We start from the raw sequence: 17,268 nt of genomic DNA, 5'->3' as shown, positions 1-17,268 counted from the left end.
AATGCCATTTAAATATTTGGTTCTGAGAAATGAGCCTAGGAGAAGGAAGGAAAAGGATTGCAAAAGGATTGCTCTACTCCCTTTATTTTTCTCATTGGCTTCCTCCTAGTTTGTGTTCCAGTAAACATTTATATTTATAGCTGACTGAATAAGCTTGCTTCAGCTTTAAAGAATTTGATGCAGTCTGGCTTTAGATATGGAAACATTAGCAAAGCTGAGAATATGACTATCAAGCTGAGAAGCTGAGTGTAAACTGGAGTTGGAGAAAGAATCTTTAAGTTTTGCTTTCAGTGTGGACTTTTACATTTTCTGTTGATTTGTAACTTCAGCAGTGGATCTTGAATATTCCATGCAATAATTTATTAGGCACCCTTTGTCAGGAGGGCATGTCAATTTTGTTATGGGCTTCACTTGTGGCTGTGGGAGACCTGGGTTTGATCCCTGGGTTGGGAAGATCCCCTGGAGAAGGGAAAGGTTACCCACTCCAGTTTTCTGCCTGGAGAATTCCATGTATAGTCCAAGGGGTTGCAAAGAGTTGGACAAAACTGAGTGACTTTCACTTTCAAATTTTGTTATTATTTACTATTGATTTATAATTTTGTGTTAATTACTGCTATACAGCAAAGTGATTCAGTTGTACATATATACATTCATTTAAAATATTATTTGTCATTATGGTTTATCATAGGACACTGAATATAGTTCTTGGTACTATACAGTAGGACCTTGGTGTTTATTCTGCATGTAAAAGTTTACATCTGCCAACCCCAACCTACCTCTCCATACCTCCCCTAGCCCCCTCTCTTTTGGCAACTACTAGTCTATTCTCCGGAGAAGGCAATGGCAAGCCACTCCACTATTCTTGCCTAGAAAATCCCATGGATGGAGGAGCCTGGTAGGCTTCAGTCCGTGGGGTCACTAAGGGTCGGACACGACTGAGCGACTTCACTTTCACTTTTCACTTTCACACATTGGAGAAGGAAATGGCAACCCACTCCAGTGTTCTTGCCTGAAGAATCCCAGGGATGGGGGAGCCTGGTGGGCTTCCGTATATGGGGTCACACAGAGTCGGACACGACTGAAGTGACTTAGCAGCAGCAGCAGCAGTCTATTCTCTAGAGGACATGTAAAATTTTGCATGCTTCCCAGGGACATAGCATATACAAAAAATGTAATATATATCTATCTATCAAGTGGGCAGTGGTGGGGCAAAGTTTCTGAATGCTGCAGGAATTTAGAGAAGGAAAATGGTCAGGAGAAGCTTCATGAAGGATGTGATTCTTGAGCTGTGCCTAGGAGAGAGATTTTTAAAAAATGTATATTTTGATAAAAAATATTCTAGTACTTGATAGGTATAGGGTATATAACCAAAAATTAATCACTTTTCTTTGTAAAACCCATCATATATTGATAGAATATTTTTGAAGTTATAATCCATGCCTATATTTCTGGAACTTATTCCTTCACCTGGGACAAACCATATTATGTACTATTTTACTTTCTTAAGTTTTAAGGGAACAAAACATCTTGGCATCAGAATAAACCTCCCTAATCCTCATTTTCTGATTTTCACATTGAGAAGAATGAGTGGCATATTTAGACAAAGAACTGGATGGAAAATGTGGTTGGATTAATCCAAATGGTGTATATATTTGAGACCTCTAACCAAGACCCCTTGATGGATTACAGTCTTGTGGTGAAGGGGCTTGTGTACAAACTCAGTGAAGCTATGAGCCATGCTGTGCAGGGTTACCCAAGATGGACAAGTCATAGAGAAGAATTCTGACAAAATGTGGTCCACTGGAGGAGGGAATGGCAAACTACTCCAGTATACTTGCTGTGAGAATGCCATGAACAGTATGAAAAGACAAAAAGATATGACACTGGAAGATGAGATCCCCAGGTCAGAAGGTGTCCAATATGCTACTGGGGAAGAGCGGAGGGCAATTAAAATAGATCCAGAAAGAATGAAGCAGCTGGGCCACCCAACTGTGGATGTGTCTGGTGATAAAATTAAAGTCTGATGCTGTCAAGAACAATATTGCATAGGAACCTGGAATGTTAGATCCATGAAGGAAAATTGGAAGTGGTCAAGCAGGAGACGGCAAGAGCGAGCATCAACACCTTAAAAATCAATGAACTAAATGGACAGGAGTGGGTGAATTTAACTCAGATGACCATTATATCTACTACTGTGGGCAAGAATCCCTTAGAAGAAATGGAGTAGCTCTCACAGTCAACAGAGTCTCAGATGCACTACTTGAGTGCCGTCTCAAAAATGACAGAATTATCTCATTTTCAAGGCAAATGATTCAACATCACAATAATCCAAGTCTATGTCCCAACCACTAATGCTAAAGAAGCTGAAGTTGACTGCTTCTGTGAAGATCTGAAAGACCTTCTAAAACTAACACCAAAAAAACCATGTCATTTTCATCATAGGGGACTGAAATGCAAAAGAAGGAAGTCAGACCTGGGGCTGACTGTGGCTTAGATAATGAGCTCCTCGTTGCAAATTTCAAACTTAAGTTGAAGAAAGTAGGGAAAACCACTAGGCCATTCAGGTATGACCTAAATCAAATTCCTTATGATTATACAGTGGAGGTGACAAATAGATTCAAGGGATTAGATTTGGTAGACAGAGTGCCTGAAGAACTATGTACGGAAGCTCATAACACTGTACAGGAGAGAGTGACCAAAACCATCCCAAAGAAAAAGAAATGCAAGAAGTCAAAGTGGTTGTCTGAGGAGATTTTACAAATAGCTGAGAAAACAAGAGAAGTGAAAGGCAAGAGAGAAAGGGGAATCTATACCCCCCAAAATGCAGAGTTCCAGAGAGTATCAGGGAGAAATAAGAAGACCTTTTACAATGAACAATGCAAAGAAATGGAGGAAAACAATAGAATGGAAAAGACTAGAGATCTCTTCAGGAAACTAGAGATATCAAAGGAAAATTTCTTGCAAGGATGGTCATGATAAAGAATAGAAAGTGTAGGGACCTAACAGAAGCAGAAAAGATTAAGAAGAGGTGACAAGAATACACAGAAGAACTATACAAAAGAGGTCTTAATGACTGGGATAAGCATCATGGTGTGGTTACTTATTTAGAGTCAAACAATCAAACCATCCAATATGGAATGTGAAGTCAAGTGAGCCTTAGGAAGCATTACTGTGAACAAAGTTAGTGGAGGTGACTGGATTCCAGCTAAACTATTTAAAATCCTAAAAAGTAATGCTGTTGAAGTGCTGCACTCAATATGTCAGCATATTTGGAAAACTCACCAGTGGCCATAGGACTTGAAAAGTTCAGTTTTCATTCCAATCCCAAAGAAGGGCAATGTCAAACAATGTTCAAAGTACTATAAAATTGTGCTCATTTCACATGCCTGCAAAGTAATGTTTCAAATCCTTCAAATTAGACTTCAATAGCATGTGAACTGAGAACTTCCAGATGTTCAAGCTGGATTTAGAAAAGGCAGAGAAACCAGAGATCAGATTGCCAACATCCATTGTATCATAGAAAAAAACAAGGAAATTCCAGGAAAATATCTACTTCTGCTTCATTGACTATGCTAGAGCCTTTGTGTGAATCACAGCAAACTGTGGAAAATTCTTAAAGAGATGAGAATACCAGACCACCTTACCTGCCTCCTGAGAAACCTGTATGTAGATCAAGAAAAAACGGCCAGAACCAGACATGAAACATCTGACTGGTTCCAAATTGGAAAGGAATACGTCAAGGCTGTATACTGTCACCCTGATTATTTAACTTCTGTGCAGAGTATATCATGTGAAATGCCAGGCTGGATGAATCACAAGCTGGAATCAAGATTGCGGCAGAAACATCAACAACCTCAGATATGTAGATGATAACACTCTAAAGGAGAGTGAAAAAGCTGGCTTAAAACTCAGTATTTAGAGAACTAAGATCATGGCATTCGATCCCATCACTTCATGGCAAATAGATGGGGAAAAAGTGGAAACAGTGACAGATTATTATTATTATTTTTCTTGTGCTCCAAAATCACTGTGGATGGTGACTGCAGCCATGAATTGAGGTACTTTCTCCTTGGAAGGAAAGCTCTGATAAACCTAGACAGTGTATTAAAAAGCAGAGACATCACTTTGCCAACAAAGGTCTGTATAGTAAAAGCTATGGTTTTTTCAGTAGTCATTATGGATGTGAGAGTTGGACCGTAACAAAGGCTAAGTGACAAAAACTGATGCTTTTGAATTGTGGTGCTGGAGAAGACTCTTGAGAGTCCCTTGGACTGCAGGGCAACCAAACTAGTCAGTCCAACAGGAAATCAATCCTGATTATTCATTGGAAGGACTGATGGTAAAGCTGAAGCTCCAATACTTTGGCAGAGGATAAGTTGGTTAGAAAGCATCACTGACTCAATGGACATGAATTTGAGCAAGTTCCAGGAGATAGTGAAGGACAAGCAAGCCTGGCATGTTGCAGTCCATGGGGTTTCAGAGTTGAACATGACTTAGTGACTGAACAAGAACAAACCCAATAGAAGCAGATGATGGTTACCTTTTAAAAAATACCACCGAGATAAAATTGAGTCTCTGAGAAGCAAATGCTGTCCCAGATTTATATACTGAGTATTCAGCTAAGCCAGAAACATAATACATAATACTTCCCATTCCATAGCACCACATTTTCCTTCCAAATGTGATCCATGGCTATCTAGGTCATGTTCATCTCCTCAGTACGAACTGCATCCTTGTTTATTCTGATATCCACCCAAATTGACTGCGGAAGGCTCTCAGAAGGGCCCTTTGAATAACCAAATCCTCTTTGACTTTGTAGAGTATTTAATAAAATCATCCATTTCCCCTCTGTATTTCCTTCCTAACTAGGCTTTCTTGGGGTGGCACAGTTGGACTAAAGTCTTTTCTTTGTAGGGTTTGGCTGTTCACATACCACTTTTTTTTTTTCCATTTCTGTATTCTATCTCTAATATGACTTAATCAAAAATTTTATTTATGTCCTCACTTTTCAAAAAATATCTAGATCTATCGAACAAAAAGAACCAATGCTAATACTATAACAGAAAAGCCAGTATCATCTGTCATAACCAGAAGAAATATTAGATAAATAATATTTGAATAAAACAAATTCTTAAATTCTCAACAAGTTTTTGCTGAAGACTTTGATCCTGAAATCCTAACTCTTTTTCTTACAGACGAGGTTAAGGTTTTTGAAAGAAGTGTTTCAACCCTTAGTGCCTTTTGGAAACTTTCTCCTTAATATTATTTCAAGAATGGGAATAGCATTCTCTCCATATGATTAAATGTCACACAACATCAAATTCATGTATTCTTCTCCTTAAAATAATATTTTTAACCACTGGTTATCTTGGCCTCACACTTCAGGAAATACAAGCATATAGAATAAAACATAAATCTCTCCGCCTGGCAGAGAGGCCAAAAATACATCTCAATTTATTTTTTCTAGCATTGCTGTATGGTGAAGGCAGTGGCACCCCACTCCAGTACTCTTGCCTGGAAAATCCCACTGACGGAGGAACCTGGTGGGCTGCAGTCCATGGGGTCTTGAAGAGTTGGACACAACTGAGCGACTTCACTTTTACTTTTCACTTTCATGCATTGGAGAAGGAAATGGCAGCCCACTCCAGTGTTCTTGCCTGGAGAATCCCAGGGATGAGGGAGCCTGGCGGGCTGTCGTCTATGGGGTCACACAGAGTCAGACACGACTAAAGTGACTTAGCAGCAGCAGGAGCATTGCTATTATCTGTCTACATACAGCCTGTCCTGCAGTACAATTCAAACTTTCTCCCTTCCCAAACACATCTGGAACTTTCCATATCTTGCTCATACTTTTTCTCTACTTAGGATGTCACCTCAAATGCTCTGTTCTCTACCTATTCTCAAATGCTGCGTGGAGCCTTTCTTGATTTCCTAACAAAGTAATTGCCTGTTTTAAAGTTTCTAGAACGTACAGTTCCCTTGGGCCACCTCTTAATCAAACTCATCACCCAATATTGCAAAAATTATCAGCATTTCTCCTTGGTGTGAGAGGCAGCAATCCTTGAGGACTTAATTTGGATGAGCAAATGGATCAGTAGATATTAGGCACTTAGAAAATGTCCCTAGACTTATATAGTTGCGTTGGGCTGGGGTGAACCTGGCTTTCAGAATTTAGCTGTATGCCATCTGATAGAAAGGAAACTTATCTGGGAATCAGGATATTTAAATTTGCACTTGGTCAGGTTGTCTCTGGGCAATCAACTATTTTCTCTGATCATCTGTGATCATATCAGATCTTTCCCTGTTTACATGGAGTGGGAGAAGTCTGGGCACTGGTGGGAACTGTGTTGAGGGAATAAGGGGGGCTGAATGGAGCATCAAAGGAAAATCCTGACTAAGGTGGCCACTGGTCATCATTTTCTCTGAGTACCCAGGCTCTGGGTGGCTAATAGCTTTTTATAGGAATGAAGGTACTAAACTGTCTCCTTTAAAAGACAGAATGCTTGCATTCTGGACTCAATCTCCTTTAATATCTCATCTTTAAACTTCTTGTTCCTCATCTATAATAGGGAGATAATAGTGATGTCTACCTCCTAGGGTTCATGTGATGATTAAATGAGATAATGTGTGGAATATTTAATTAACATTAAGGATACAGTAAGTGCTCAATAAAATATTAGCTTATTATTGCATATAAACCTGCATCCAAAAAATATATAAACATTTCAGATCAAGCATAGAACACATAACACAAATTTTATGTACAATTTTTATAAATACTGAAATAAAATTTGCTTGCTAAAAGTTGCATTTGTCCCTGTTTGTGTCAATCTATGCCTTCCTCTCTCCTCTGGCCTGTCTTTCCATGGCTTCTGATATCAGTGAACAAGTGACCTGCAAGCACTTAACCAAAACATTGCTCCATAGAATCCCATGGAAACAAAGCCCAAGGGGAAGAGCCCAGAAGGGGCAGCCAGGAGGGAAGAGGGGGAAGGGGAGGGTGGGTCAGCATGGGTGGGCAGAGATCCTTCCCCCAGATCTTGCTCATCTTGTCCAGACATGGTTATTTTACTTTCTGGATAATTTAAATCTCACCCATGACTATGCTGGGCTTTCCTGGTGGCTCAGATGGTAAAGAATCTACCTGCAGTGCAGGAGACCTGGGTTCGATCCCTGAATTGGGAAGGTTCCCTGGAGAAGGAAATGGCAACCCACCCCAGCATTCTTGCCTGGAGAATTCCATGGACAGAGAAACCTGGTGGGCTACAGTCCATGGGGTCACAAAGAGTCAGACACGACTGAGCGACTAACACTCTATGTTTGTTCTCTGTTCTAAGTCAGCAGTTAAGTATTCAAGATTTTGTTGGCCACTGAGTCCCATTTCCTTACTGACGGAATGAAAAGACATAAGACTCTTTAAAATCTGTACTTGATTAACTATTCCTCCGCCTCCCTCATTTTTTTTTTTTTGCTTCTGCCTTTTGGCCTCTTTTTTTTTTTTACTTCTCTCCCTTCCTCCTCCACCCGCCTCCACACTTTGCCCATAACCATTTAGATTTTTATTGGTTCCTTGGCTGTTTGTTCGATTTGACCTTCTGTTCATGGTCTATGCTGAAATTTGACTCATGGATCTTCTTTCTTAATCCTCTCTGATTTCACTCCATAATAACTCTGCCCCGCTTGTTATTTCTCCAGGATCTCCTGTCTCATCTCCATCAACAGCTTCAATAAAATGGATAGCTATTGCATCCAGTCCCTCTCATCACTTTTAGGCAGTCATTATGCTTAAATATTTAGTCTCTATTGATTTCCACTTGCATATAACAGTTTAGTTAAGACCGTGATGTCAAATATCCTTTATAGCTTTTTCTTTCCTCTTTATCCCTTGTCATGCTTCTTTTGCTCCTGCATAGAATTTCCTCAGAAATTTCCCTGGAGTGGCTAAGAAATGCCTCTCTCTATATATATATTTTTTTCTCCTTGCACCATAAGCTTTCTGCTTCACTACTTAACACTTTTTCCTTCTTTTTTTGCTTATGTTAACTATTGTTTTTCTTATTTTTTCCCCTCCTTGTTCATACTTAGGAACATCACTGCTGATTCCTTATACAGTCTTCTGATTTAAAGAAGCTGATGAAGAAGTCTTCAACTGCAGCTACTCCAAATTTTCTGTATGCTGTGGTAGGACTGCAAATAAAGGAGAAATATTCTGAATTAGGTAATATATAAAGGACTGTTTTGGTAAGTTATCCACACAAGCTAGAATAAAGCTAAATGTTATTCTTATAAGCAAAACTCTGACCGTAATACACATGACTGCCTGGGTCTCTGAATTTGGGAAGGTAGTGTGGTAAAGAGCTTTGGTATAAAAAGTGTAGTCCATCTTTAGTAGCAGCTTTGACATCAGCTATTTAGAAAAGGCAGAGGAACCAGTGATCAAATTGCCAATATCTTCTGGATCATTGAGAAAGCAAGAGAGTTCCAGAAAAACATCTATTTCTGCTTCATTGACTATGCCAAAGCCTTTGACTGTGTGGATAACAATAAACTGTAGAAAATTCTGAAAGAGATGGGAATACCAGACCACCTGACCTGCCTCTTGAGAAACCTGTATGCAGGTCAGGAAGCAACAGTTAGAACTGGACATGGAACAACAGACTGGTTCCAAATAGGAAAAGGAGTATGTCAAGGTTGTATATTGTCACCCTGCTTATTTAACTTATATGCAGAGTACATCTTGAGGAACACTGGGCTGGAAGAAGCACAGGCTGGAATCAAGATTGCCAGGAGAAATATCAATAACCCCAGATATGCAGATGACATCACCCTTATGGCAAAAGTGAAGAAGAACTAAAAAGCCTCTTGATGAAAGTGAAAGAGGAGAGTGAAAAAGTTGGTGAAAAGCCCAACATTCAGAAAACAAAGATCATGGCATCTGGTCCCATCACTTCATGGCAACTACATGGGGAAACAGTGGAAGCAGTGGCTGACTTTATTTTTTGGGGGGGGCCTCCAAAATCACTGCAGATGCTGATTGCAGCCATGAAATTAAAAGATGCTTACTCTTTGGAAGGAAAAGTTACGACCAACCTAGATAGCGTATTGAAAAGCAGAGACATTACTTTGCCAACAAAGGTCCGTCTAGTCAAGGCTATGAATTTTCCAGTGGTCATGTATGGATGTGAGAGTTGGACTGTGAAGAAAGCTGAGCTCCAAAGAATTGATGCTTTTGAACTGTGGTGGAGAAGACTCTGGAGAGTCCCTTGGACTTCAAGGAGATCCAACCAGTCCATCCTAAAGGAGATGGATCCTGGGTGTTTATTGGAAGGATTGGTGCTGAAGCTGAAACTCCAATACTTTGGTTACCTCATTCGAAGAGTTGGCTCACTGGAAAAGACTCTGACGCTGGGAGGGATTGGGGGCAGGAGGAGAAGGGGATGACAGAGGATGAGGTAGCTGGATGGCATCACCGACTCAATGGACACGGGTTTGTGTAAACTCCGGAATTTGGTGATGGACAGGGAGGCATGGTGTGCTGTGATTCATGGGGTCACAGAGTTGGACATGACTGAGCGACTGAACTGAACTGAGATGCTTGTTAGGAATGAAGTCCCTTTGGTTCCAATCCAGACTTACACAACCAGAATTTGCGTTTTTAACAGATGTGTACACACTACAGTTTGAAAGCACGGGCATCGAGAAAACCCTCCTTAAAATTCAGATCAGTTCAGCATTAGCACTTTTTATGCAGATTTTGACTTGAACGCTTTGATTTTTGGTTTACTTACCCATGAACTGTGAGTAATAATATAGAATCTTGCAGTTTGTTTTAAGAAATAGAAATAAAATGTGTATAATTCTTACAGCTGGTAAACAGTAGATTATACTTACGGATGTCTTAAAAGATAAAACTAGGAGGAGATTTTAGTTTCTCTGACTATGTTTTAAGTTTGTAGTCATTAAAAGAAAAAAGCCTGATTCGAAATTGCTGTCATTTCCCCCTCTGCGATCTGAAACAAAACCCCACCTTTCTCAAGCCTTATAGGTGAAAGCCAAATTATGTTTACAATCATGTGTACAAAGCAGACAAATGGATTAAATATTAACGCTTGCTGCCATTTCAGGAACTCTCCTAGTAACAAGAGTAATGCCTGGAATTGGGTTTGAGTCTCAATTTCCTTTTTTTGTGTGTGCCAGTACCATACTATCTTTTTTTCTTTATTTATGTTCTGTTTTTAAAAAGTTATTTATTTTTAACAGGTTTATAATTGTTTTACAATGTTGTGTTGGTTTCTGCCGTATATCAACTTGAATCACCCATCGGTATAAGTGCATCCCTTCCTTCTTGAAACTTGCTCTTCCCTCCCACCCCAACCATGTGAACTTGGCCAAGTCACAGAGCTTTTCAGGGCCTTGGTTTTCTCACCTATAAAATTTGAGAAATAATAATTAGTATAGTTACTTTGGGGCTTCCCAGGTGGTGCTAGTGGTAGAGAACATACCTGCCAATGCAGGAGACTTAAGAGATGAGGGTCCGATTCCTGGGTCTGGAAGATCTCCTAAAGGAAAGGCAAAGCAACCCACTCCAGTATTCTTTCCTGGAGAATCCCACAGACAGAGGAGCCTGGCGGGCTACAGTCCATAGGGTTACAAACAGTTGGACACAGCTGTAGCAACTTGGCATGCATGCAGCGTTGCTTTGAGAATCAAATAAAAATAAAGCAACTTTTTTATTATATATTTGTCCATCCATTTATTAACTGCCTATTACATTTTGGGCACTGGGAAAGGAACTAGGCATGTAAAAGTGAAGAAGGTATAATCCTCTCAAAGCAATCACTCTTTTAAGAAAATATCTATAAGCCCTAGCTACCATAATATTGGACTTCCATGGAGGTAAAAAATTCGCCTTCAATGCAGGAGACCCCGGTTGGATTCCTGGGTCAAGAAGATCCATTGGAGAAGGGATAGGCTACCCACTCCAGTATTCTTGGGCTTCCCTTGTGGCTCATCTGGTAAAGAATCCTCCTGCAATGCGGGAGACCTGGATTTGATCCCTGGGTTGGGAAGATTCCCTGGAGAAGGAAATGGCAACCCACTCCAATAATCTTGCCTGGAGAAATCCATGGACAGAGGAGCTTGGCAGGCCACAGTCCATGGGGTCGCAAAGAGCCCAACACGACTGGGTAACTAACACTTTTCACTGTAATATTGAACATATAATAGATGTCAGATACCATACTAAACACATTATGCTGTTTTACTTGCTTCTCTGGAAAACTGAGGCTTAGAGAGGTTAGGTAATTTCCCAAGGGTATTCAGGGAGGAAGGGGCAGACACGAACTACAATAAACCCTAGGAGTATAAGCTATAGAGCAAGCTCTATTTAAAAGTTAGCAGCTATGATCATGGCAGAGAGCAGAACCCAGAGCTAGATGGCTTTATTGGAGACTTCCCTGACCCTGGGGTTCCCTGTTTGACATCTTTTCCTGAGAAATGAATTCCTTTCACTGTGGCCTGTTTCTCTTGTTACAGATGCTTCCCAGCTGGAATTGGGATGGCGGAGTCACCTGCAGAATGTTGAGACTCACTCTCCTTCCCTCCCCAGAAGAAAAAAAACAATTTCTGTGGTTAAATTTCATGTGCCTTTTAACTCTCCAACAGTCATTTGGTCTCTGCTGTTTCTATTCTGTGGATGAATTTATTTTATGATTATTTCCCTTTTAAATTTTAAAGACACGTATCTTCCTGAAAAGAACAAAGGAAGAAAAACAACTTGTAAATTATCACAAGAACAACCCCTGCTAAAAGCAATAAGTTTGCTGACAGATGGCAGAATCAGTTGAAAAGCGAGTACCATATTTACGGAGTCTAACCCATTTAGGAAGCCAAAAAAGTGTTATCTAATTCCATCCCCTGTGTATGTGTATGTTTTGGAATAAACAGATGCCTAATGAGAAATGTGTCTAGTATAGTTTTGGAGGAACCTGGATAAACCCAGGTTCTGGTTCAGGGTTTGATGTTGTGCAAATTTGAGTCTATCATATTAAATAGTCAGAGTAAAAATAGCATGAAGATGTTGCCAGAGAAACACTATTAAAAAAAAAAAAACCTACCTCAGAATTATTTTACCATATAAATTTGCTTTTAAAAATCCCTCTATTATATAGTTTTATATCAACTACAAATTACTTAAAAAGGACACATTCCATGTCATCATTTGGAAACCTGGATGGATGCCCAGCCAGTATAACAGATTTGGATATTATCAAACTTTTAAAGAAATATTCAGAAGTAAAATGGAAATAACTCTTCAAAACATACATTTGTTATATTGTACAGGACATAGCTGAGACGTGACCTTCCATCACAACCTAAAAGAAAGAAATGTGAATCCTATGACTGTCTTATTTGGGATACTGAAATTTGAGATTGTGTATCCAGATGAAGATGTATCAGGACCAAGCCTAAGCCACAGGCATAAATGAAGTCAAGGATACTGTACATATGAAAAGAACTAAGAATAGACTCAAATTCTCAGTGAGCACATGAACCATGCTTTCTGGAAAGTGGCCTTATTGGTCATTGTTCAGTCCCTCTGAGTTTCCACAAGTGAAACATTGAGAGGATGCATCGCAAAGGGTCAGGAGGAGTGCAGACATTCCTCCCTGGGTCACCAGATTGTCGCTGTTGTTCAGTCGTGGAGAAAAGCCGAGGGATCGCTCTTCTTTTTGGGCTTTCTTTCTCCCCTCCTTCCCCTCCTCATTTGTCCCCGCCCTTCCCCCCTCGCTCCTTCTCTTCCTCTCTTTCTTTCCTTCCTTGACTTTTAATGGAGAATACGGAAACAAATAATCAATTACTATAACAAAGTAAACTTCAAAATAAGGACTATTGCTAGAGAGATGAAGAAAAACATAGCATAACGATAAATGGTTCAACTTACTAAGAACACATTATAGTCCTAAATGTGTATGCATCTAATAACAGAACTTCAAGGTACATGAAGGCAAAATGACAGAAATAAAAAGCCAGATAGAAAAAGTACTCCATCATACCTGGAGATATTAACAATCCTTCCTCAGTAATTGATAGAACAAGTAGACAGTAAAGCAGAAAAGATAGACATGAATGACTACCAACTGGACCTAACTGACTTTTATAGAAGCCCATACCTGATAGAGGCAGAACATACATTCTTCTCAAACACATGGAATATGTGGTATCTCATTGGGCTTAAATTTTAATTTTTGTCATTCATGAACATGTGAAAGTGAAGTGAAGTCGCTCAGTCATGTCCAACTCTTTGTGATCCCATGAACTGTAGCCCACCAGGCTCCTCCATCCATGGGATTTTCCAGGCAAGAGTACTGGAGTGGTTGCCATTTCCCTCTCCAGAATTCATAGTATCTATGCTGATTTTTGGCTATTTGGCTATTGGCATAGATATTATTGGTGCCCTGACCAGATCTGCTTCACTAGGACAGTGCTTTTGTGATTCAGTTGCTGCTGACAGCATACTCCTGTCTTTTTTTAGAAGCTTGCCATTAACTGATGGGAACCACCTTATTTCACATGTTAGCAAGGTAATCCTAAAGGAAATCAGTCCTGAATATTCACTGGAAGGACTGATGCTGAAGCTGAAACTCCAATACTTTGGCCACCTGATGTGAAGAACCGAGTCATTGGAAAAGACCCTGATCCTGGGAAAGATTGAAGGCAGGAGAAGGGGATGACAGAAGATGAGATGGTTGGATGGCATCACCAACGTGATGGACATGCATTTGAGTAGGCTCTGAGAACTGGTGATGGACAGGGAAGCCAGGCATGCTGCAGTTCATGGGGTCGACTGAGCGACTGAACTGAACAGAACTGAAGCAAGGTAATGCTCAAAACCCTTCAAGCAAGGATTCAACAGTACGTGAATCGAAAACTTTCAGATGTGCAAGTTGGATTTAGAAAAGGAAGAAGAACCAGAGATCAAACTGCCAACATACACTGGATCATAGAAAAAGCAAGCAAATTCCAGGAAAATATCTACTTCTGTTTCATTGACTATGCTAATGACTCTGACTGTGTGGATCATAACAAACTCTGGAAAACTCTTAAAGAAATGGGAATACCAGACCACCTTTCCTGCTTCCTGAGGAACCTGTATGCAGGTCAAGAAGCAGCAGTTAGAGCTGGACATGGAACAACAAACTGGTTGAATTTTGGGAAAGGAGTACATCAAGGCTGTATATTGTCACCCTGCTTATTTAACTTAAATGCAGAGCACATCATGAGGAATGCTGGGCTGGAAGCTCAAGCTGGAATCAAGATTTCCAGGAGAAATATCAATAACCTCAGATATGCAGGTGACACCATCCTTATAGCAGAAAGTGAAGAGGAACTAAAAAGCCTCTTGATGAAAGTGAAAGAGGAGAGTGAAAAAGCTGGCTTAAAGCTCAACATTCAGAAAACTAAGATCATGGCACCTGGTCCCATCACTTCATGGCAAATAGATGGGGAAACAATGGAAACAGTGACAGATTTTATTATCTTGTGCTCCAAAATCACTGCAGATGTTGACTGCAGCCATGAAATTAAAAGACACTTGTTCTTTGGACAATAAGTGATGACAAAAAACAACATATTAAAAACAGAGACATATCTTTGCTGACAAAGGCCTGTCTAGTCAAAGCTGTGGTTTTTCCAGTAGTCATGTATGGATGTGAGAGTTGGGCCATAAACAAGGCTGAGCCCTGAAGAACTGATGTTTGTGAACTGTGATATTGGAGAAGACTCTTGAGAGTCCTTTGGACAGCAAAGAGATCAAACCAGTCAATCCTAAAGGAAATCGACCTGAATATTCATTGGAAGAACTGATGCTAAAGCTGAAGCTCAATACTTTGGCCACCTGATAAGAAGAGCTGACTCACTGGAAAAGACCCTGATTCTGGGCAAGATTGAAGGCAAGAGGAGAAGGGGATGACAGAGGATAAGATGGTTGAAGGACATCATGGATTCAATGGACAAGAGTTTGAGCAAACTCCAGGAGATAGTGAAGGACAAGGAAGTCTGGCTTGCTGCAGTCCACGGGGTCACGAAGATGTCGTATGTGACTGAGCGACTGAACAACAAGAAAACCTCACGCTGCAGAAGGCATCCTGCTGAGAACTCCTGGAAGAACACAGCATCTTGCCAGAGGCAGCCCACAGCTAGACTGACTGACCTAGGGTACAACAGGCCAGTTACCTTGGGGCTGGGCGGGACAAACTGTGGGTGGGGTCCAATTCATATTGTAGATCTTCCTATAAGATCAGGTGAGGCCAGATTTAAACAAACAAGCACACAAAGTGCTTAGCTTTTCCTCTTTCCCATGTCTGCCGGGAACAGGAGCTATGTGTGGAGGAAGGCAGTGAGGCAGTGGGCACTGCCAATGCTTCCACTTCAGTAACGTAAGAGAAGTAGGGGGAATAGACTCAAGTCTGCTCACTTTGGGTTTGAGGTCTTTGTTTCTTTAAGGCATAAATTGCTAGTAGTGACAGGAGAGAATCTGTAGGCTGCCTTTTCTAAAAAAAAAAAAATATATATATATATGGCATTATAAGAACAGAAAATCTTTGATTTTTCTTTTTTTGATTTGAGTCCCCAAACCTTTTTAAACCCAAGGTTACTAGTCAGCTTGCATTACTCTCTTAAAATAAATAGATCTAATTCTGCAACTACAGTTAGTAACAGAGTTTTCAAGTGGTAGTCAGTGTTCTTCCCTTTCCTTTTAAAGTAGAAAATGTTCTAGTTTATGTAAAGGTCTCAGAGAAGATTCTTGACGTTCTTCTAAGTTCAATCAAGATCCAAGTACAGAGATTCTTCTTCTTTCTTTTTTTATTTTCCAGTAATTTGCTGAGCTGTGCTGTGCTGTGCTGCTTGGCAAGCTACTTAACCTTTCTGAACCCGAGTTTAGAAAACTTCAAAATACTTGACACATTTCTCTGGAGGCGCCAGCGGAATTAGCAAATGATTCAGCAAATGGGTTTCATGATTCCTGGAAAAGTAAGCTCATACTTTTTATAAGCACGGGTTAGTGAAAGTAAGTCTTTTCAAACACTTTGCTCATCTATCCTAATGTACTATTTTAAACGAATATGCCAGGTTTTCTTTCTTTATGTGTTCATTTTATCTATGCCTTCCCTCTGTCTAGAAAACCAACCTATATAGCCTTCATTTGATGAAATAAGGTCTGAAAAAGCTAAGCTTTGAGCAGTTTAATCCTTTCTATTTTTTATTTTTCTGATTGAAACACTAAAATATATTTGATTTTTAAAACTTCAAATATATGTTTGACTTAGATCAGGAGTCAGATTTGGTTTAAGGGCTATAGCTGGACAACCTGTGATTTAGCTGGTAGAAGAAACCCATATCTAACCCCACTCCATACACAGAATCTCTCTTTTTCATTCACTATTTATTTGTGCTTGTTTTATATGCTTCAGGAGGTTTTTGCTCCTGTATTTTTAATGTACCATATTAATTTCAGAGAAATGAGCTATACATAACATTCAACTGTAAAGTGAAAGTCGGTCAGTTGTGTATGACTCTTTGCAAGCCCATGGACTATACAGTCCATGGAATTCTCCAAGCCAAAATACTGGAGTAGTTAGCCTTGCCCTTCTCCAGCAGATCTTCCCAACCCAGGACTCAAACTGGGGTCTCCTGCACTGCAGGTGGATTCTTTACCAACTGAGTTTTCAGGAACGCCTTAGGGTAATTATAAAAGTATGAGAAGTACTTGTCTCCATCTGACCCGTCTTTGCCACTGCCCCCCAAAACAACTGATTCTTTCTCTTTTCATTTTCAAAATTTGAATTTTATCCTTGCTTGTTTTAATCATACTTTTACCTTCTCTTTAAAAACTGTTTTTTCAAACATTTTGTTTTCAAGAATTTCAAGCCTACAGGAAAGTATAATTAATACTCATATAACATTCACCTGAATTCACAAATTGTTAACATTTTCCCACATTTACATTCTTTCTCTTACATTTAATTTACCAAATGTTTGAAAGTTGTAGGCATGCAGACATTGTGACTTTTGACCTTTTATATTTCAACGCATTCACCCTTGGTACTTTCCAGGTTGCACAATGGTAAAGAATCTGCCTGCCATGCAGGAGATGTAGAAGATACAGATTCAATTCCTGGGTTGGGAAGATCCCCTGGAGAAGGAAATGGCAACCCACTTCAGTATTCTTGTCTGGAAAATCCCACGGCCAGAGGAGCCTGGTGGGCT

This window comes from Moschus berezovskii, chromosome 16, assembly GCF_049115385.1.
Source record: "Moschus berezovskii isolate FMDL1 chromosome 16, NW_MosBer_1.0, whole genome shotgun sequence".
NCBI classification, from domain to species: Eukaryota; Metazoa; Chordata; class Mammalia; order Artiodactyla; family Moschidae; genus Moschus; species Moschus berezovskii.
This window is presented reverse-complemented; position numbering follows the sequence as displayed.